At 31.8% G+C, this 23,659-nt stretch overlaps 1 protein-coding gene and 1 pseudogene across 2 annotated transcripts in view; one reads left to right on the forward strand and one right to left on the reverse strand.

The window, feature by feature from the left end:
- CSMD3 (CUB and Sushi multiple domains 3) overlaps positions 1-23,659 on the reverse strand; it is a 1,272,067-nt gene that overhangs the window by 1,187,787 nt on the left and 60,621 nt on the right. The gene's annotated exons all lie outside the window — the stretch shown is intronic.
- On the forward strand, positions 20,866-22,003 carry LOC140712239 (large ribosomal subunit protein eL18 pseudogene; annotated as a pseudogene).

Genomic DNA, 23,659 nt, shown 5'->3' on the forward strand with positions numbered 1-23,659 from the left:
ACTGTTAGAAGGTATGTAGCAAATTTCCCAATGATTGATGATGGCAATTTCGTGCCACATAACAAAATTAAAAAACAAACAAAAAACAGCATACTGTATAATGCTTCTAAAGAAGCATCTTTGGGATGGTTGTGGGATGGGGCAGAGATAGCCAGAACTCGTAGAGGCAGTCAAGCATCAGTGATAAGAGTAACAGCTCTGGATTCAATTTTGTGCCACATAGCAAAATAAAAAAGCTATGTAGCAAATTTCTCAAAGATTGATGATGGCAATTTTGTGCCACATAGCAAAATAAAAACAGCTACTGTGTTAAAAAATATATAATAAAGTTGATAATATTAAAGATATTTAGCAAAAAGTAAATTTGATAAGCAATTTCCTCTCAATAGTAAAAAAATGAACCTGTGAATACAGTTCCTTGAAATCAGAATAAAATACCAAAATAATCCCACAAATTTAAAAAATTAATTTGGGATAGTCTCTAAGCTTGTACGTTTGACCAAATATGATTCTGGCACAAGGTACTGGCCAAGTAAATCAAATGTTCCATGATATATTTACTGCTCATCTCCCAGGATCCCCTTTTATTTAATTGGAAAAGCACAAGTCATAACTCTCAGAAGTAGTCATTACATCCCAAGTGGGCTTCAAGTTTTTCAACTGAAAAGTACTCAAGAGTCTCTGGAGAGAGTGCCAAATCACAGGCAAGTAGGTGGGTGGTTTAATTGTGTAGTAAAAGAAGAATTAAGTAAACTTTTCCCTAAAGTGCCTGAGAACCTACCACATGCCTGCTGAGGAAACAGAGTGGGGGCAAACTCTGGGCCCAGTTAAGATGGAATGGGAAATGGATTGGTCCTCTAGGACCTGGAGGCAGCTAAAGCCTCAACTCATGCAACATTGGCAATCTAGAAAGACGGCAGGAACTATAGAGAACAGCAAACATTCTTCTAGCCATTGGCAGTATCCACATGAAAGAAAAGAGTTTATCTTTCTAGTCTTTGCTTCCGAGCCATAACATCCTTTCTCATAATGAATATTGGTTGTTGCAAGAAATTATTTACCTTAACATTAAAAGTTTATACTCTTGAAAAGAACTGAAAGACTTTAGTTTTACATTCTATACTATATACTGGACTGAGGCTTGCAAGATGTAATCTAAATTAAAGAAAAAAGTGGAGATGGTGGGATACAACCTACTTATAAATATAAAAAGAATTCAGACTTAAAATTTTGAAATCAAACACGTGCAGCTTCAACATGGGTAGGCTGCTATGGACTAGCTTATATATACCTACTTTTCTGTGGTGAATGAAGGTCCGAAGTCCAGGCAAAAGGTACAAGTTGATGTTGACAGACACATTGAGTAGAGGGTTTTATTACAAAGTTTACAGGTTTGTGTATAATTTGCCTCTAGAAATTCAATTTTCATTGGTCTTGTTTTTAACACTTTTACTGTATATAGTGTCTGCTTTATTTTTATAATATGTATAGAGCTTCTAAAGAAGCATCTTTGGGATGGTGGTGGGATGAGGCAGAGATAACCAAAACCCATAGACGAAGTCAAGCAACAGTGGTGGTAGCTGTGGATTCAGACAGACCAGGTTTTATACCCTACTTCAGCCCTCTAGAGCTATAGGACTTTGAGCTTGTTCCCTAGCCGCTATAATTCTATATTTTATCAAGTATAAGAAAGGAGGTATAATAGTAATAATCTGCACAGAAATTAGGATATATCAATAAATTTGTACAGAGTTTACATACATTGATTTATTTTGGTTATCGCATATGCCAAAATACACATTTTGTGCTTGAAGGGACATATCAATATTAACACTGGGACACAGGTAAAAGTGATGACACTATAAACTTAAGGATTTGTTACTTCAATATCTAAGCACTGACAAGTGACTTCAGTCTTAATGAAATTTCCTTGCTTAGCAATGTCATCCTAATTGATTCACAGAAATGAAAACATTTCTAAGTATTCAAACATTATTTTACTGAAAATAATCAATTTTTTATAAATAGTGACTGAATAGTTTTAAGTGGAAAAAAAGGAACATTTAAGGACTTTAAATTGACTCTATTTTATTTTAGATGGCAGCTTTAAGTAATTATGTAACAGTAACTGAAAAGCTCCATCTGCTGGCTTTTGATTTCACTGGAAATGCATTATGATCATGTTCTTTTCTGATCTGATTCCTCTCTCCCCCTAATAGTTAATGTACCTATAATTTATTCTTTATTGACGAAAAACTTTTCATTGATGTTACACTTTTGTATTTTAAATTCAGTGCTCATACGTTAATTTTAAAAATGACTAAGAGCAAAAGGCTTGTACCATGAAATAAATCCATATTTTGAACCAGTTGCACTCTTGTAATTATAGGTATGAAAGCAATAAAATTATTTATGTCGATGGAAAAAGACTTTATAATATATAAATTTCCTTAAATATTTTAAACAAAATATTTTCTTATAATATTTCCTGAATGTCTTCATTATCTTTGAATATTTCTCTTTGTTATGGTAAAATAATAATAATTTGGCATATAAAACTGACTTCATTGAGATTGTATGTTTCCATTGGTCATAAAAAGTTAGACAAGACAATGTATCGTTATTTTATCATAAAAAGTTAGACAAGGCAAGGTATTGTTATTTTATCACATGGATTTAAAAAATAATTTAAAACTAATGTAACCTTAATAACATCATTGGTCATCAAAAATTTATACATGTGAAATTGTAATTTTAGGCAACTGAGCATTTATGACATTTATAGGAACTGTATCAATTTGTAAGCTATAAAGCACAATTTATAATATAAATCATATGGGCAGAAAGCAATGTCCCTGGTTGATTAGCAATAGGAAATATAGTCCTAATGCAAGCAAATTTTAATATTTCATTGACCAATTTGAGTTATACTCAATGTTATTTCCTATTTTGCATGTACAGGTTTATTAAGGATTAGTCCAATCTCAAAAGAAAAGTGAGGCAGATTTTAATAAATACACCTATAAGCTCTGATTGGCCTCAATCTATATTAATAAGTTATTCACAAGAGTATGTATTTCTCTAAGGCATCTGGGAAAATAGCATTTGTAGTTAAAGTTGATGAAGATTCATTTGAAGTAAAACTTGCATTGAACATACAAGTCCAACTAGTCAAATATTTTGATTCAAAAAAAATTACTGAACACAAACTCTGTGTGAGAAATTCTGTTAGGTTTGGAAGATACAAGGACAAATAAACTATAACCCACAGATTAGACATTAGATTATTTGCCCAAGGGAAAAAGACGAAAAATACAATATCATAATAATAGTAATAGAAGTTGGCATTGGGTTATATATAGAAGAGTCAGAAAGGAAAATTGAGAATATTTTCCGTTGGGGAAACTCCAAGATCAAAAGTATATATATTACGTTAGATTTTCAAATGACACTCTCTGGTGTACTTCTCAGTAATAAAAAGTATCTGCATAAAAGGTGAGACCATTTCTCCTTAACTAGAAAGTCACCATCCTTGCTGCCCTGTAGGTAACAAGACTATCGCAGTGTGAAATAGCATTATGTAATATTTTAATGAAAACTTTTAAGCCCAAGGCAAATTAAATAAGCAGGCAAAACAGCTCTTTCCCACTCAATATTTCCACCTTGTTCCCTTTTCTCAGTTTTATAGAAGGCACCTCTTGTGTACTCTTGAGATTTTGTCTGTTTGTTTCAGTGGTAAAAGATAATTGTCCCCTCTCAATACCACACTTTAGTTGAAGGAGAAAAGCAGTAACTTAATCCAGTGTGTTTAGAAAAAGAAACTGGATTTTCATAGGAACTTCTTCCTCCCCATATTCTTCTTGGGATTTAGTTACCCTATTCCTGTCTGACAAACATGGTAAAGGCAGTATTTACCTCTGGAACCCAAGAAGCCTGAAGTTTGGGAGGGTTTAACATTGAACACCAACGCTGAGGAGATAAAAATATTGAATCTATATTCCTTAAAAAATACTGTTCAGCCCAGCCAGAATATTGACCTTCTGCTACCATTTTCCTCAGAGATAATTTCTGTTTGGTGTCCAAATTTTTTAAGCTGGTTATGATTTTCATGAATTTATAAAAGATTGCTCCTAAGATGTTATTTATCCTAGTAATGTAATGGTTTGTTGTGCATATTTGAATCACATCTTTAGAGGAATGAATAATTTGTATTCAATATCTAAATGAATATTGAAATTATAATTAAATCATGTATATAAATACAATAATAAGTTACAAGTATCAGAAAACATAGTTTTCTTCATTTTCATTTTGGTGTGGGAGGACCAGCCTCTGTCAGGAGAACCAGAACACAAGCTATGTCAGAAAGCTTGCATCTAAAACTCACCACATCTCTTATCACCTGTGTGACCACGCAACAGTTCTCTATCATGATGTTCCAACTTGGAAATGTGGCTATTAATATAGCTACCTCAGATAAACACTGTGAGGATTAAATAATGATTTAGGGAGGATCAAATGAGAGAATATAGGCAAAAGATTTAGTCTTGGCACTGTAATATATTTGGGTGTTAAATATCAGAATATATTGTATAAATTAATCAAAGGAAATGGAGACTCCACATCATATTGAATATTTTAGCTTGTTTTGTCTTCTTCTGTTTAATTATTTGACAAAACATTTGTCAATGTTGTTTTTTCTAAGTATTAAGTTTTATTTTTCTACTGATAATGTAAATATAATTTAGTAAAATAAAGAGTAGTTTCAAAATCTACTTATTGGTTATTTGTTCTTAGTCTCTAATTTTTTTCTTAAATTATGGTATTTGCTTTCACTTAAAAGTTGGCATTCTAATTAAAAGACAAAGTTTTAAATGTGCATAATGCCTATGCAAAATTATCCATATTATTCTTCAGAAACTCTGGACATAATAAAATCTTTACCACACAAAAATTTAAACTTTGTCATAGAAATATATAACACAAATAAAAGAAAGTGATGAAAAGAAAATATAACATGTATTTCAAACAAAGGGATCCCTGATATACACTGAATCCTTATAAATCAATGAGAAATAAAAAAGAATACATATATAATATATATGTAATCAAAACATATGGTTCCATTGAAGCTGTTAGAATATACTGTAATACATAGTTTGTTGGTAATGTAATCTATAAGATGTTTGGGGCTGGGAGAGTAACAAAAACTATTAGAAATTCATATCATTTGATTATAATTCAGCATCTAGGAATCAGAGTAAAACGATCATGATATAGCAGATGATTGTATACAAATATGTTTTGCAAGATTATTTGTAAGAGCAATAATTTTAATACAACTTATATAGCCACAAAGATAGTTGAACAACTTATAATGTATCCATGTGGTGAAAAACAATAAATCACTTTAAAATGATGATACACTCTTAGTTATATATTCTAACCTAGAAATTTTTAAGGGGTAAAAAGTCTACTTACAGGAAAATTTGCAAACCATAATCTCTTATTTATAGAAAAATACTACTACTTATAGCAATGATTATAATAAAAAGAAAAATATTTTATAATATATATGCATTTATTTACATTCCAGAGAAAATATAAAATAAGAAAATGGTAGTACCGATTGTCCCTAAAAAGTGATGGTATATTAAAAACGTGGAATTTTTGGTGAGTGAGAATACACAGACTATCACTTGTGAGTTTACATTTTTTAAAACTCAAAACAAATTATGGACAGCATTTCCTCTCTGTGATTGATACGTGTTTAAGTTTTTTAAATGGGGAACTTGTTAAATGGATGAATGCAAAAATAAGCAATAATAATAATAATAATAAAAAGGATAGTTAAACATAAAGGAACTTTGTAAGACTAAAAGCCAAAGTCTCATGCCATTTTTGTGATGGGAAGAAATAAAAGCCTCTACAGACACTAAACATGATATTCTTGTCAATCTTCTACCCTATCATACCACCAGTAAAGTACTTATAAAAATTACTTTATAAAATGCTTTTAAAATTATAAAAATTACTTTACAAAATGTTTTTTTAACCTGAGCAGCAGATATTTGCGTATTACAGCCTCACCGCATGAAGCCAGGGAAAATTTCTCCTCATATCAAAAAACTCACTGCTATGATTTCCAATGTGCCTTGCTAGAAAAGAGATTTCTTAATTAAGGTGATATGTTGCTGTTGTCTCTAGTACCCTACCTCAAATTCATTTATGTCACTGTATGTCATTATAAAAGGACTTTAGCTGTATAATATTTCATGATAATATACACATAGCTTTAAGGATGGACTTATTCAACAGTGTTTTACAGAACCCAGATACTGGATTGCCTTAAAGACAACTCATCATTCGAGGAGTGAGAGCTTCTAGAAGCTCCACTGGCCAAGACACCTGCAGCTCTTTAGGGCAAGCATACTTCAATTACACCCGCAGAGTAGCGTCTATGTGCTTATGCCTGCCAAAAAGAAGTATACAAAACATTCAGGTGCAGTGATGAAGATCCATCCCATTATGTTCTCTGATTCTAACTTCGTAACAGAAAGAGCCCAGGTTAAAAGAATCTAAACAGTTGCAGCTCTAATGCACAACCCATCCAAACAGAAATAACATTTTTGGTTCATGAGATACCAATTCTCATGAACCAAAATCCTGCTCAAGTGATCTTCACAAGGGAACTAATTAACCTTGAATCTTATTCCTAGTAGCACAATGTAAAAACAAAAGCAATTGAAATATTCATCCTCTCACCGCTCAAGTCCTCTTCGGTGAAAAACTTTAAGAACATAACAAAAAGTTTTAAAATTATTTTTGCCCTAGCAACTTGCACTACCACAAGATAGAATCCATAGAACAGACAGAGCTGCTTTTCCAGTCATGATAGACTCCTCTTTCAAGGTTGTCCAGTCAAAACTGGAACATGTGAAAATGTTTTCTGAATATAAATGTATGTTTTACAATAAAATGTGTGAAAATTATAGCATACAATTGAATAATGTAAACTAATATACATTATTTTATGGTAAAATAGTAATTATTATTATATTGCATATATTATAATTATATCTTTATTACATAACATATAATTACATTATTATTATGAAAAATAATGATAATTCAATATGTACCAGCACTGTGTTGAAATTATTTTATACTTAAACTTATTTTTTGCTTATAACAGCCTCATGTTATAGATACTATTGTATTCCCTCTTACCAACTGGAAAATCACAGTTTAGGGAAGTTTAGCAATTTGTATAACAAGTCACAGTAAGTGGTAGATCAAGATTTCAAATCCAGATATGTCTGGATTCTGAGTTTGATCAGGCTTTACCATTAAGTTACATTGACTCTCATAAAGTTAAGCCTATACCATACCACATTGATCATTGTGACACCGTATGGTATGGATCACAACTCCTGAAGTTCATACGAAAATTACACAAAACAGTTTCTTAGCTACAGCAACACATCAAAAGCTTCTCTTATTTATAGTTAATTGCTTACATGCATGTTTGTATTTTTCAAAGTCCTTTATCAGATATGTTTTGTAAATAATTTCTCTCATTCCATGGTGTGTTCTTTAATTCTTTCAATGGTATCTTTCACAGAGTGTGTTAGTTTCTGGTTGCAGCTGTAGCAAATTTCCACAAAGTTAATGGCTTAAAACAATACTATTTTGCTCTTTCCCCATTCTGGAGACCAGAAATTTAACACCAATTTGACGAGGATGTATTTCAGAAGGGCCTTGCTCCCAGAGGTTCTAGTGGAGAATGAGTTCCCTGACTCTTCTAGTCTCTGGTGGCTGCTGGCTTTCTTTCGTGGCTGCTTCACCCCAATGCCTGTTTCCATCTTCACATCACCTTCTCCTCTTGTATCTAATTTTCCTCCACCTCTCACTAATAAGAACTGCATTTGGATGCCAGAGAATCCAGGATAATCTCTCCATGTCAAGACCCTTAATTTAATCATATCTACAAAGATCTTTTTTTCTTACACGTTCACATTTACGGGTTCCAAGAATTTGGACCTGGTATCTCTGACTACACATTTTCAGCCTACTATATGGACCAAAATGTTTTTAATTTTAATAATGTCTAACTTATCAATTATTGAATTTCATGGATTTTTCTTTGGGAATTGTATCTAAAAGTTATTATTAAACCTGAAGTTACACAGATTTTCTCCTACGTGTTCTAGAAGTCTTACAGATTTGCGTTTTACATTTAGTTCTATGATCTGAGTTAATTTCTATGAAATATGTAAGGTCTAAATTTATTTTTTAATATGGATGTTCAATTGTTTCAGCACCATTTGTTAAAGAATTCTCATGTGTTTTTATGAGTATAATAGTTCTGGAGCCATTGGCTTACTTATCCTTACCAGAGTTGGCTTTTAAAAAGAGCTGTTACAGTGTGATGTAGGGCAATCTCCTAAAGGGTTTTGTTTTGTTTTGTTTTGTTTTGTTTTGTTTGTTTGTTTGTTTGTTTGTTTTTAAAGGATCTGATACAGAAAATGTGTAAAGCATGGGGACAAGAACAGGGATGGATGTAATCACTCTATATATAGTTGAGGAGAATATTATCATACTGCTTTACCTTTACATTTGTATTTTTTAAGTTATCTTTAAAAAGAACACTTGAAAAGAAAAAAAAATATTGAATCTGGAAATGAAATGCTAGCCTAAAAATATTTTACTAAAACATGTACTTCAATTTCAATAAGTTCTAGTTTTTTGAAGGAAAATACCCAAATCAAATTCTGACAATGGACATATATAAAAGGATTAAAAAGAAAATAAAATATTTGGATTTAAATGGATCCTTAAGCAATACCAGTTACACTTGAAGATTTCTTGCTGCAGTAACTTAAAGGTGTGAATTTTTTTTCTTATTATTATATGTTCTCCATATATGTATGAGATCTAAAATTTGCCATGTCATAAAAATTTGGAAAATGACACAATTCAATGTAAGGCTTTGTTGTGGCTGTGTTACTCATTCTGTGCTAAAACTATGTTTTTTAAAAAAGTGTTAGCCTAGAAAGATACCAAAACATGTTAAATAACAAAACAGGATTCTGAATTCAAATACTATTCAGAAGACTTATAAAAATTAAAAGGTTTCCTGACCACAAATCTCTTAAAGAATTTAGCTATTTACACTGTTATATTCATTTTAATGTGAGAATGTATAGTACACCAGATTTATCAACAAACCGTCCTTGGAATTCTTTCCTTTCTCATGGAGCATCTCTCAATGTCTCTCAGGAGACCAATGTTCTGTAGAATACATTTATGTGAAATGTTGAACTATAACAATGCCCAAGGCAAGTACCTAATGAGCTTTCCTTAAGGAAAATTAGCAAGGGTTTATGACTTTTCATGGTGATTAGAGTGAAAGTAAGCAGAAGGAAATTCTAAATAACTCATTTTAACATGGAAGAAAAATCAACCAAAAAAGCTGAAAACTAAACTGCTATTAAGGATTCAAAAGTGTCAGATTCTTGAATAGATCAACAGCTTTTGAGGAAAGTTACCTGAAACATAACTCATAAAATAGCTATATCTAAAATAATATATTTCATAATTCAGGAGTAAAAATAAAAGTGCTATTACAATAAAATGAATTTGCAAACCAGTCAAAGGATGAAATGTATAATCCTTTAGAGATAGAGCTTTATATTAAAGTTTCAGTTTTACCTCATTCCACGTAACTTTGGTCAGAATGAAACTCAGAACTTAAGCTAATATGTTGAAACAGCATCACAAAAAAATGATGTCTTACATTGTATTTTTAAATTAAAAATAGATTATGTACATTTTAATTCAATATCTATAAATCATAGATGTTGACTCAGCTGTTGTCAGTATCATATCATGATGTTACAAGATAAATGATACTCACTGCCAGCAAACAAAAATCGGACCCGAACATAGGTTTCTATCTGAAATATATGTGCCTGTCCCACTGTGTCTGTATAAGTGAGTTTTGTCAATAAAATGAGAGTGTCGTTCTGTTATAATCATCAGTCTCAATGTGTCAGAATATTTACATCAATCTATATAATCTGTCATTTTTATATGTATCACTGAGTAACTGAATTTTTCAAGTTGAATGCAACAACAAATGATCCAAAAACCCACCGAACTATATACTTTTTCCTTATAATTTACAACATATCCAGTTTAATCAATAAATTTAAAAAATATTTAGCCAAGAATACTTTTATCCACATGCTAGACAGTTGGCATTTTCACCATACCAAGTACTCCTAAGACTGCATCGGTTTCACCAAAAAAGGTGGGGGCAAGAATGCTCTAGGATTTGATGCCAAAACATATCAGTATTTTAGGCAACATCATCCTGCTTGTTGTCCTTGTTGCCACAGGTTTTATTTTTATTTTGTATTGTTTGCTTCTATTTTGTAGGAGAAAGAATCTCTTTGAGCAGATTTTTGCCTTTCATACCTCACCAAAGAGTCCTCTGAGGGTTTATTCACAGAGATATTCTTTGTAGGACACAAGGACAAATCTGGAGGAGAGACACTGATTTCTGACACCTTCATTTTGTTTCTATAAAGGACCTCAATGCTTCCCCCATTATATTTCCATATTGATAAATAAAAACAGAAATATGATGAGGAAAATCAACCCAAATACTTTACTAAGAACTGTATTTGATTTAAAAGATTGTTTTATGCAATAATTTAATTTATAATCTGCAACAGTGCAAACAAGCATGGCCCTCCATCTTCCAACACCCCCAATGATTTAAAATGCAAATTTTCTTCATTTTGTCTTGTATCAGAATTGAGAACAGCTAATCATTTTATGCATATTTGAATGCATTTCTTGTTTCTATAATGGTGTCTTGAGAAAACTAGAAGTTTGAGTGTATGTGTGTTTATAACACTGACAAAATTAGCTTGCTCATTTGCATGATTTACAATATAGAAGTAAAGCTAGAAAATTTTTATAAACTTTTCTAAATGTAACCTATTATATCTTAATATCTACTGTATCTTGGGATAATGTGTTAACCATGAACAAATTATGCTTGTACAATGATTATACAAAACAAAAACCAGAGTTATGGAAATCATTGGTTTTAAAGATGTTCTCTTTTCTCTACAGTATTTAAATATACAACAAAATCATATTTATTGAAATTAGGTTATTCCCTTTAAGCTAAGTCTTCAAAACAGCTTTCAAAATATGTTGAAATGAGTACTTTTTTTAAGGTTGAGAGCAAATATTCTTGACAAATGTGTGATTGAGTCAATTAAATCAGATTTACAATATACTTCCAGGGAATAATTAGTCAAGTTAGTATTTCCCTGCATTGAATGAATGCTTTTGGATAATGCTTATTATCATAAAATATAATTACTTATGCTATCAAATTTCCAACACATATTCCTGTTTAGAAATAACAGGACATTATCCATGTTTTCTTCATTAGCTATACTTATGTCATTCAACTTAAGCTCTATATTCTTTTTTATATCTTTAATTTTTTCATGAAGATTTTAAACCAATAATGAAGAAAGTAAAATAAATCTCCATCAGAATTTTGCAAATTTACTTCATTTTTTAATATTTTAAGTATTTATAAGGTATAAATTTATCCATTACATTATTTCAAATCCCAGATATTGCTTTACAATGTCTTGTACATAAATTTGTCTATTATAACTTAAACTACAATTATGATTCTTCCAAAATTCAGAAGCCATCTTACTGAAATCGGAATATTATCTGAATCCACCATGATCTAAAAAGACATTTCAAAATGTGATTCCCACATATCTTAGTAACTTCATTTTTGTTTTTTTTTTGTTTATATTTGCATATTATTATATTATAGAATACAATTATACAGTAACTTCGTTTTACATGGTACACCTTCTTGCTGTCTTCTTGCATCTGGTCTCCTTTACATTTCTCAAACAAGCCAAGCTCTTCTATTCAGGGCCTTTACACTTGTTATTTTGTATATTTGGAAAAGTCTAATCTCCTGAAAGCTGTATGACTGTATTCTTTTTCATAATTCAAGCCTCAACCCAAACCATGTTTCTTTAAATAGACTTCCCTGGCCCACCACATCTAAAGTGTCTTTGCCTCTTCCCTGGATGCTGTCTAGCATAACCCTCATTTATTTTCTTCATGATAATTGCAATCTAAATTATTTTATTTATTTATTTGCATGTGTGTTGTCTATTTCCACCAACGAAGTGGAAGCATCATGGGAGCTGAGCGGTATTGCTACCTGCTGATTTGCTACTGACTGCATCATTATTTGGTACATAAATATTTGTTGAATAAAGAATGAAAAAATTAACTACACTTCCTATTTGCCCTCCTTAGGAAGCCAAATAAAAATTTTCTTTTCTCACATAATTTTGCCCCAAAATGGCATAACTTGGCCAATCGCCAGGCTACTAAACTTCTAAATAAATAACTTCTAAATACTTTCCCCTTTTGACTAATCCTAACTCACCTTCCCAGCTGTGTTACAACAGAACCTTTTCATTTGGTTGACCCCCATGTGATGTTAACCTCAGGAGAGATGTCTCAAGTTCCAAAGTCAGATGGCCATGTCCAGGAATTTAATAAATATGCTGGCTCTTGTCATGGATAAGTTTGAGTTACTAGACTTACCACTGGTCTTCAGTCCCCAGAACTTTACACTTAGCAACACTAAGCAATATTACAATGTGTATGTCTATGAGTGTGTATGTCTTCTATAATTGAGAACTTTCTTTTGCAGTGTTTCCTAGAAGAATATGGATAAATATGTTTCTTTATATAAAGATGTTAATGTGTTACCTTTCCTTATATATCACATTATCTTCCTAAAAACTCAAGTTTAACACAAAATCCAAGTGATCAAAATGTTTAACCCTTTTATCTGCAGTTATAAGGTTGAGCAGCAATAATACTGGCAAAGCAAGTGGTGCCCTGATGACACAATGTCAATAATCTTGGCTTTCAAAACTGTATTATGAAGACCCGATTCTGTGTCCTAATAACTGAATAATATTTACATATCATTTATAATTTTCTGTCAATGCATGCCATATCTAAATTCATATCTAGTCCTACTATTATAATCCCTTAATCTTAGGTATTTTCCAGTGAAGGTAATATTTTCTGGGGAAAATATCTGCGATTGATGAGAATAGTGAAGCACTACAGTGAATCACCAAGGAATGGTGGGTTTGCATTTCTAAAAACTAATCCTTGAATGGAAACAACTGCATTGAAATATAATTTAATGAAAAGTGTCCAATAAAAGTTATTTGTAAATATAATTTAATGTGTGCTTAATGGTGGCAAGTGAGGCAAACAAAAGGAGAATATTACTCATTTTCATTCCTGAGATCAGCATATCTTTATTATAGTAAATCTCTATCGATTTCTCACCATATTTTACAGAAAAATAATGATTCAGGTAAAAAATAATTTCACTCACATTTCAGTGAATCAATGCACAGCGGTCCCAAGGACTGTGTGATGAAAATAATAATAAAATAAAATTTGAGGATCCAAATTATTAGATAAATTCTTACTATATATATTTATCTTGAATCTGTTTTTGTTGGCTTGAGAAAAAAAGAACTTTCTCCTCTGATAAGATATGACCTCACTCCTGTTAGAACGGCTATCAAAAAAGATAAAAGATGATTTCTGGTAAGGATGTGAAGAAAAGGAAACCGTTGTACATTACTGGTGTGGATGTAAGTCAGTGCAGACATTATGGAAAACAGTATGAATTTTCCTCAAAAAATTAAAATTAGAGCTACCATATGATCCAGCAATCCCACTGCTGGGTATACATCAAAATGAAATTAAATCAGAATGTCAAAGAGATATCTGAATTCCCATGTTTATTGCAGTGCTTTTGACAATAGCCAAGATATGGAATCCACCTAAGTGTTCATCAACAGACAAATAGATAAAGAAAACATGCTATATACACACAATGGAATATTATTAAGACGCTATGAAAGAATGAAATCCTATCATTTGCAATCACATGGATGAACATGGAGGACACTATGTTAAGCGAAATAAGTCAGTCACAGACAGACAAATACAGCATTATCTCTCTCACATGTGGAATCAAAAAAAGTTAAACTCATAGAAATAGAGAGTAGAATGGTGCTTACTAGAGGCTGAGGCAATTGGCAGTGGGGGATTGGGAGATGTTGGCAAAAGGATACGAAATTACTCTTCCATAGAAAGAATAACTTCAAGAGATCTATTGTATTGTACTTGATGACTATAGTTAATGATGATATACTGCATTCTTGAAAAATGCTAAAGAGAGTAAATAAATGTTCTTATCACAAAACTGCTAACTATATGAGGTAATGTATATATTAATTAGCTAAATTTAATCATTACACAGTGTATATATACTTCAAAACATCATGTTGTACATGATAAACACATATAATTTAGTATATCAATTAAAATAAATATTTAAATAAATTTGAAAAAAACACATGAAAGGATTGCTCACAAAAGGAAAAACATAGCTGACAGAGTACAAAACAATGTTTACACACAGAATAGTATAACAAACGAGAGTGGCAGGTCGTTGAATGTGACTGGAACATAAACTTGTGATGCATCTTCCAGGCTTTTATTTAAAAGATAGAATCTAAATGACCTTGCCAAATTGTGATTAGGTTTTTTTTTTTTTTATTTTATCTTGTAGACAACTGTAGAATCAATGAATTGTTACTGAAGCTTAACTTCACAAAAAGTCATATTGTGAAAGATCATTACAAACCATTTATTGAATGTATATATAAATTTTCACAAAATTAAGCCATTCACAAACACATTCATGCTATCTTTCAAGACATATCCCCTGCACCCACTCTAGGTTACTAGTTCATTATATACATTCATTTTTCAGTTATTTTACTATGTATGCTTCTCTGGCAATAAATCTCTGGCAATAAATTCCATCCCTTTTGATATTCTTACTCTATTACACCATCATGCCATGTTTACTGAGCTATTCTCAGGTCTTCTTTAATTCTCTACGAAGTTTATATTTTGCCCATTAAAAAAAAAAATGCAGCTCTGAAGAGTTTGGTTGTATCATGAAGTTACATGCAGTAAAGTCATTGTAAGATTAATAAAAAATTATCTTTATTCTGGAGATCTGTTTCAACGTAATCTGTGGGAGGAGAAGAGTAATTTCAAATATAAATGAAACCAGCTTGGCCATGAAGTTACAATTGTCTTACCTTCACTATAGGTATGTGGAACTTAATCATATTATACTGTCTACTTTTGCATACATTTGAAATTGTACATAGTTTTTGAAGAGTAATCTTCACAAAATGTATGCTATTTCACAAGAATTTAGATGATTTTGAAATAAATGTGCCATTTTTCTATTGTAATGAGTTGCTTACATATTTGTCTTCTCAATTGTATTACACAACTACTTCCTTTTTGAGTATAAAGCCAATATTCTATTATTTCCAAATATTTTTTAAAAAACATTTATAAAGTAGCTACTTGATAAACTTTAAGTGGAATACTGGGAATATCAATATATTTTATACCTTTAATTTTTGGTCATATATAGTTGTAAATTACAAAGAGTAAATATTAAATACATATGCATTTGTGCAGTACATGAGGCAGGTTCTAAGTTGCCTCTGACAATTCTATGAATGACAACAGAGGGTACAATTGTTATACATTTTTGTTTGTTCTCTCAACTTTATAGTTTATTCAAATCAAGCTTATTCTTATTCATCTTTTTATTATTTGCTTTTGCATTGCTCAGATGGCAATTGCCTTGAAACTCAGTGACAGTGTTTATAATCTTAAAGTGAGTCAATAACAGTAGAAGATTATCAAGATAAATCATAGTGGGATGCAGGCGAAGAATCACAGATCAATTACATCTAAGAATTACAGAGTATTTAAGCAAGGAAGAGTAGTGTCAGCTACTCAATCTGGAAAGGGAAATAAACACACACAGATTCCTAAGAGATCTACAAAAGTATTAAACAACTGTGAAATAGGCTCTATGAAGAATGGTTGAATGAATTGTGGTTTTTAGCTTATAACGTAAAAAGCCAGCAAGGAACTTAAGACTTTTCACATATATGAACAGGTATTGCTCATATGGGAGTATTCAAATGAGAACAATATTACAGCAAGTAGAATTAAAAAAATAGTTTAGACTTACATGAGTATTAGGAAAATGCTAGTGATAGCCTATATTTCCACACTGGTTAAAAAAATTAAGTTGAAGTCCAAATTATTTAATCCATTGATTAACTGTTCACTCAGGATTTGTGACTCTGCAAGGCCAGGTGCGATTTTTATCTTATATTTTAAATATTTGGGAGGTCAATTTTTTAAATCAGAGAACAAGCTAGTTCCCCAAGGTATCTTGTAATTTAAAAATTGTATGAAGTACCATAACAATATTGTTTTGAAAAAGTTCACATTCGCACAAAGTCCACAGTTAGTATCCTTTGTTATCTTATTATTCTTAGTGGTTACCATATTAGGTTGGTAAACCCCAGGTAATTTAGATGTTTGAAGCTACAGGGGATAAATACAAGTATTAATCCATTAATATTCGGAGCTTCGATTTCTACATACATAAGATGAGAAGCTGGATTGGAGGATCTTAACTTACCCTTCTGCTAAATATTTAGTGTTTCCTGAGTTTTTTATGCCCTGATTTTGATGCAGATGAAGAAAGCATGCAGCCAGTAGGGGGAGTCCTGATCTTATCCCCCAAATTATACAATCTCATAGATGCTGGCACACAATTGTAAGTAATCTGATAGCTTTATTTTATACCATTCCAAAAGCTTAGAAAAGACACATTTATACACAGTTTTTAAAAAGTAAAAAATTCAGAAGTGTATTATGCTGTAAAATGTATCTATCTAATGGTATAAAATAATTTTAACTGTTTAAAATTAGCATTTTCATTTAATCTTCAACAGGATTAGCTACTAGTCCCAACAGTCACTCTAAAGCAGAATCCAATTCTCTAATCTTTAAACAACAGTAAAGGAAAAAATTTTGGCTAGAAGTAGACACACACAGATGGTATTCCTATATTCTGTGCTTTCATATGTAACACCTGCTTCAATCTGTACTCAAAACCACTCAGGAAAAAAAAAATAAAATCTTTGCATTTATTTACTTGAAAAAATAATTTTTCTATTGACTTATTTAAAAATAAAATAATTGGTGATGTTTATATTTGATTTTATGGACACACACACACACACACACACAACCTTTTTTATTTTGATCCCTATTTTACTCCATTGGTACTACACACGCTTGCTCACAATATTTTTTCCCTTTTAATTTGTGTATTAAAAATTGTTTAAATATGTATATGTATATAAATGCACACAGCCCAACATTTTCAGCTTACATTATATGTGTGTGTGTATATATATATGCACATATATACATTTATATATGAAATAAAGATGTTTATTAACTTTACTGGTATTTTGAAATTTTGTCTACTTTTTGGGTTAATAATTTTCTTTCAATGTTACTAACATGAAAAATGGAAAAGGACCTTAGAATTTGTCACTTTGGAGTCATTAAAAGCTACGAAAACCTAGGGGATTTATCACGTATCTAAGGCATCACATGAAGTTGCTAAAAGAGCTGAAACTATGCCTAGGTCACCTGACTCACAGACCAATAGATATACACTATGATATATTGTTCCCTGTAATCTATACTACTCCTTTGGGGAGAGTTGTCCATATTCTTTATATCTCAATTTCAGTAAATGTATATGAAAGAATTATGTGACATTTCATTTCTGTGAAGCCACAATGGGACTTCATGAATTAATATTTAACTGAATATCTCTTTAAAATTCAGGTCCAATTAAATATTTTTCTATTAGGAAGAATATCTACAAATTTCTCTCTCTCTCTGTACATATATCTAGATATATAATATCTAGATATTTGTTCATTTATCTCAATATCATCATCTATCCATATTTACATTAAAATGTGCTTATGTAAAGTAAATAATGCAGAGAACAATCATATACATACACACTTTAGCATACAGGTATAGACACAGAAACACATGTATTGAAAAATGCTACAGTCTGATAATTAGATTACGAGGTATTAAAAAAGTATACATGTCAATGTTAAGATTTAAAATAAAAATTTTAAACCTATAAGAAGAATACATTGGCATATATTCTTGCATGTTTTTGACACATTATTTTAATGAATGAGAGAAGTCTGAATTCTTATTCAGACCACAGCACTCTTACCTCCAGCTTCCTTAAATTTTTTCTAGAGATAAGAAGGTTGGTGTTAGGAAATACTGAAAAATATAGAAGTTCAAATTTGCATTCCTCATTTGTCACCCTACTTTCACACACACTAATATTTAATAAACGTGAATAAACACATTAAAAGTAGGCATATCAGACAAGTGAAATCTAGTGAAATATATATATTTGGAGTAAGACATTTTCACAGTTTTTCAAATCCAACATCGATATTACTTATAATATTTTGAGCTCAGCTGTGGAGGAATTGAGGGCATTTGAAAGCATTCCTAATATAACTCAGCAAGAGTTGTTGGTTTAACTATTTAACTCTCCTTCTGATCTTATTACTTATTCAATTATTCTTTGTGTACACTGCCATATGCACCTTGTTGTTAAAAGGTAAAAAATAAAAATAAAAAACAAAATAAAATGAACACCATAATACCATGAGGATCTAGCATGAGTGTAAGATTAATGCTGCCTATACCTTTATCCGTGGCCATGCACTTATCATTCTGTTTGTTTTTACCGTTGGAAGATAGCGTTTTACGAGTTGACATATAAAACAACTTTTTATTTGAAAGTTGTAACCATCACTTTACCCTGTATTTAAAAAAAGGTAGAATTTTATGTTATATAAAGAAGTTTACCAAAATTTCTCTATGGCTTTCCCTCACCTACAAAATCAGTCTCAAGATAATGGTGAAAAACGATGTCATTCTAAGAATGGTACATCACTCAATAATGGGACTAGATAACAGGTATTCTGCCTAAGGAAATCCTCATTTGCTCCCCAAATAATTGATAATGTAGCCCATAAAATAAAGAGTTGTTACACCAGAAAAGAGACTTAATAACATATAATGATGCCCATATTGCTATCAGTCAGTTAACAAACATATACGAATATCTACTATATGCTAATGTCTGTCAAGAACATATTTCTAATATGTAAAATTCACTCTTAGTTTAGACTATAATTTAGAAGTTATTTCTCCCCCTTCCACTGAAAGCAGTAGGTAGACTTCAGAGGCAGCCAGTAGAAAACAGTTCCAGATGGATTCAAAGCCAAAGACTATTTAATGCACACACACACACACACACACACACACACAAATGTGTCATGCTGAGGAAAATAAGAAACTATCAATACTTTACGAAGAGCATTGAAAGATGGAACCCTCCTTAGCAATGAAGCCAAGAAGGACCATTGAAAAATTATTGTTCCCCAGAACAATTTGCTAATTGCTGAAGAGTCAGCAATTAGTATTAGCGAGATTTGATTTTTTAAAATGCTGCCAACATAAAATAGGAGTAGCTTATGAAAGACTAAAAGATGAGAGAAATGACCTACATAAGAATTAGAAGAACACAGGAAGTAAGAACAAGCCAGGATAATTTAGAACTAGAATAATGGTTTTCATAATTACTTAGATAAAGAAAACTTGAAATAAGTATTAGAAGTCTTACATAATTAAATTTGTTTATGATATTCTAATTTTTTACCAAAATTTTAGGCAAAAATAGTGCTGTGTTCTTTTAGTCTCATCCTGGAGCACTGTCTAAGATGCTCACTCAATGATTTAATTATCTACATGAATGTAACTTTTATTTTCTCAATTGGCAAATGATTAAAGCACAGGCTCTAAGAAATCATCTGCTCTTGATTTTTTCCTGGTAGGGAAACAAATATCTTCCATCTAGTAGAAAAGATAATCTCAGAAGTGATTGTTACATTGCCCTGTAGGACATTAGCCCCAGTTTTGTATCTAGACTTGCAATCTGATTTCAATATTTTTTCTTTGGTATCTATAAATTTTCAACATCTTAAATACATTCTGAACTAGTTTTAACACTTTGATGGTTTAGTCACTGATGAGTTAACTAAAATTTTAAGTTGTGTATATTCTATACTTGTGTGGGGTAATGTTTAACTTTTTGAAAATCATACTTCGACAGTTTAATAAGTTATATGAAGCGAGTTACATTCAGTATAGAGTATCGAGTCATGTTTATCCAGCTATTTGGTTATCTTCACACAGCTGAAATGGCAAATATCCTTCCAAATGTGGTTGTAATATTTGCCTAGCTGTAGTCCTAATAATGATGGCAGTCTCTTTCTACCAGAATGAAAATACATATAAGCAACATCTTATAATGAAAGCTGTTTGGTCGGGTAAGAAGTAAACCTTATTTGTATTTTAACATGCTCTTAATTAATTTGGGCAGCATTGTTAGTATACAACCTAATGCTAAAGTAAAACTTAAGGTTTTCTAATATATTTTATTATAAGTATGTAAGAGCATTTAAGCTTATTTAAAACTACTTTGAAAATAAAGCAAATATAGTTTTAAAATATAAACAAAATCTACTTGATCTAGCAAGTCTTATTTAAGATGAACTCAAGCTCATTGTTTTAATAAGATGACTCAATGTCTTTCATGAATTTGGACATTTATAAATTTATTCAGTTGAACGTAGAAGATAAAATTTATTTATTTTTAAAGGCAGGATGTTGATATTAAAAAATAGGTTCCTGAGGTAGACACTTCCAAATAGTCTTTGAGGCATAAAAATTATTTGATGTATACATTTCTAATAATTAATTTTTCTTTAATATGAAATATTAAAACATATCTTTAATAATTTGGTATGTTTCTTATATGAGGGTATTTAAAAGTAAACACATGTTCAAGAACTGTTTAGTAATGCATATTTTGATTCAAATAATAATAACAACAAAAAATATATTTTGTAGAAAATTTACCATTTCATTCAAAAACTGGGAGGTGAGGGGTTGGAATGTACAAGACACTTAACAGTAGGTGGCAAATTCTGTCTTCTGTCTTTTCTGTATTATTTATGCGCTTGCTGTCCAAAATAAACTAATATGTAAAAAATACAACATTGATATCCAATTTTTTGAAATCCTCATCAAAAGAAGGTTTACCACTCTCTCTTTCCAGACCTGTCCAGGCAGGAGGCACCATCATGGGAGTTGACACCCGCCACAACAAAGTTTTAGCACAAGTTTCGAAAGTTTCGGCGCAAGGAGCCCAAGAGCCAGGATATCTACCTGAGGCTGTTGGTCAAGCTGTACAGGTTTCTGACCAAGGAACCAACTCCACATTCAACCAGGTTGTGCTGAATAGGTTGTTTATGAGTGGCAACAACCGGCCACCTCTGTCCCTTTCCTGGATGATCCAGAAGATGAAGCTTCCTGGCCGGGAAAACAAAACAGCCATGGTTGTGGAGGTCATAACGGATGATATGAGGGCTCAGGGGGTGACCAAACTAAAGGTGTGTGTGCTGCACGTGACAGCCGGGCCCGCAGCCATATCTTCTGGGGAGTGGGGTGGGGCGGGGTGGGGTGGGGTGGGGCGGGGCGGGGCGCTGGGCAAGATCCTCACTTTCGACCAGCTGGCTCTGGACTCCCCCAAGGGCTGCGGCATCATCTGGCTCTCCGGTCCTCGAAAAGGCCACGGGGTTTACCGGCATTTGGCAAGGCCCCGGAAACCCTAGGAACCCTACATCCGCTCCAAGGCCGGAAGTTCGAGTGCGCTAGAGACCGAAGGGTCAGCCGAAGATACAAAAACAAACCCTGGATCCTACCCTCTTATTGAAAATATTTTAGATGCTGAAAAAAAAAAAGTTACCTTCATTAACATCATTTTATTTTTAAAATACAGAAAAGAACACATTATTTCAGTATATACATAAATAAAATATTCCAGGTATAAAATAATATCTGAAAGCGATTTATCTATCTTATCAAATTTTGGAGATGCTGATAAGTCAAAAGTGAAATCTAGAGAACTAACATTACAGTGCAAATTGGGAGCTTTCCTAAGATTTTGCCTTATGTGCAAGCTATCTGAAAGCTGAACTTTAGTTCATTTGAGCTATACTTTTAATCCAAAGAAGGTACATATTTCAATTTTTCTACTTGAGTTTGTGTTAGACAGTATTTATAAAACATGCAAATATTTATTTTTACAAACAATAGAAACTCTAATTTTAGCAAAGCACCACACTTGGAGTTGGACCATCTGCAATTCAGTTCAATCATACTAACTTGCTTTGAGATCTGTATTGGGGTTCAATACCATTATGCATAAAAATAAGCTTTCAACACAAAATTGTTACAGCAGATTGTGTTGAGTAATGATTTATCTGCCAAAAGTTATTTATTCAATACTTTCAAAGTAGCACGTAGATGAAAAAAATTAAAATATATTTTCCAAAAAATAAACTTGAGGAGCACGCCTGAAAACGGTGTGCTTGCTTTTTTGGAAGATTTTCAAAATGGTCATATAAATTTGTATTTAAATGGATAAACTACTCAGGGAATAAAATAAATACACAAATAAATAGGACTGATACAGTGATTATAGCTCTTTAATTACACAGAATTCCATAGATTTTTATGGCTTCTCCAAAAGTTCCATTATGGGATTAATAATAATATAACATGTACAGAAAACATCATTCTGTACTATAGACATAACCCTTAGAACGACATTTATTCTTGGTATCACAATTTTGCTAAGCAGAGTGAGTCATTTGTGAACTTCTGAATATGGTGTAATGTGAAGATCCTGTATTATGAAAAGGAAATTCAACTCAACTTAGCATTCACTTACTCAAAAAATACGTATCTAATGCCTCTTCAGTGTCAGTCCCGTGCCAAGACCTGAATATACGATAAAGAAACAAACTTATCGAAATGGTGAACAAAACTGACATTCCTTGTTTAGAGATATAGTCTAGTTGAGGAGGTAGATATTATATAAGTAAACGTTTTAATTATATATTGTGGTAAGTTATATAAAGAAAAGAATAGTATTTAATCCTCAGAGGATAGGATAGATAGTAGTTTTACATTAGAGTGGACAAGAAAGGCATTTTAGAATAAGAGACGTTTTGTTGAAATTTGTGAAAAAGGAGGAAGCCATGCAGGGAACCTAAGAAGAACCTTGTTTGTAGAGGAAATTTGCATGAGAATGTCCACGTGCAAGAATGTTTGCTGCTTTAATGCAGTGGATCTCAGCTAGGGGAGATACTGCCACTCCCCACCATGGGAAATTTGGCAATGGGTGAAAACAATTTTGATTGTCACACTGAAGTGTGTATGTGTGTCTGTGTGTGTGTGTGTGTGTGTGTGTTTATGTGTGTGATTAATACTGGCATCTAGTGGATAGAGGCTGGAAATACTGCTAAATATTTTTCAGTGCCGAAAGCCCTTCATAAGAAGCTAAACTTGAGAAACCCTACTTTAAAGAAATTGAAAGAAGTGCAATGTGCCCCAAGGCGCAATG

This window comes from Chlorocebus sabaeus, chromosome 8 (assembly GCF_047675955.1).
Source record: "Chlorocebus sabaeus isolate Y175 chromosome 8, mChlSab1.0.hap1, whole genome shotgun sequence".
NCBI classification, from domain to species: domain Eukaryota; kingdom Metazoa; phylum Chordata; class Mammalia; order Primates; family Cercopithecidae; genus Chlorocebus; species Chlorocebus sabaeus.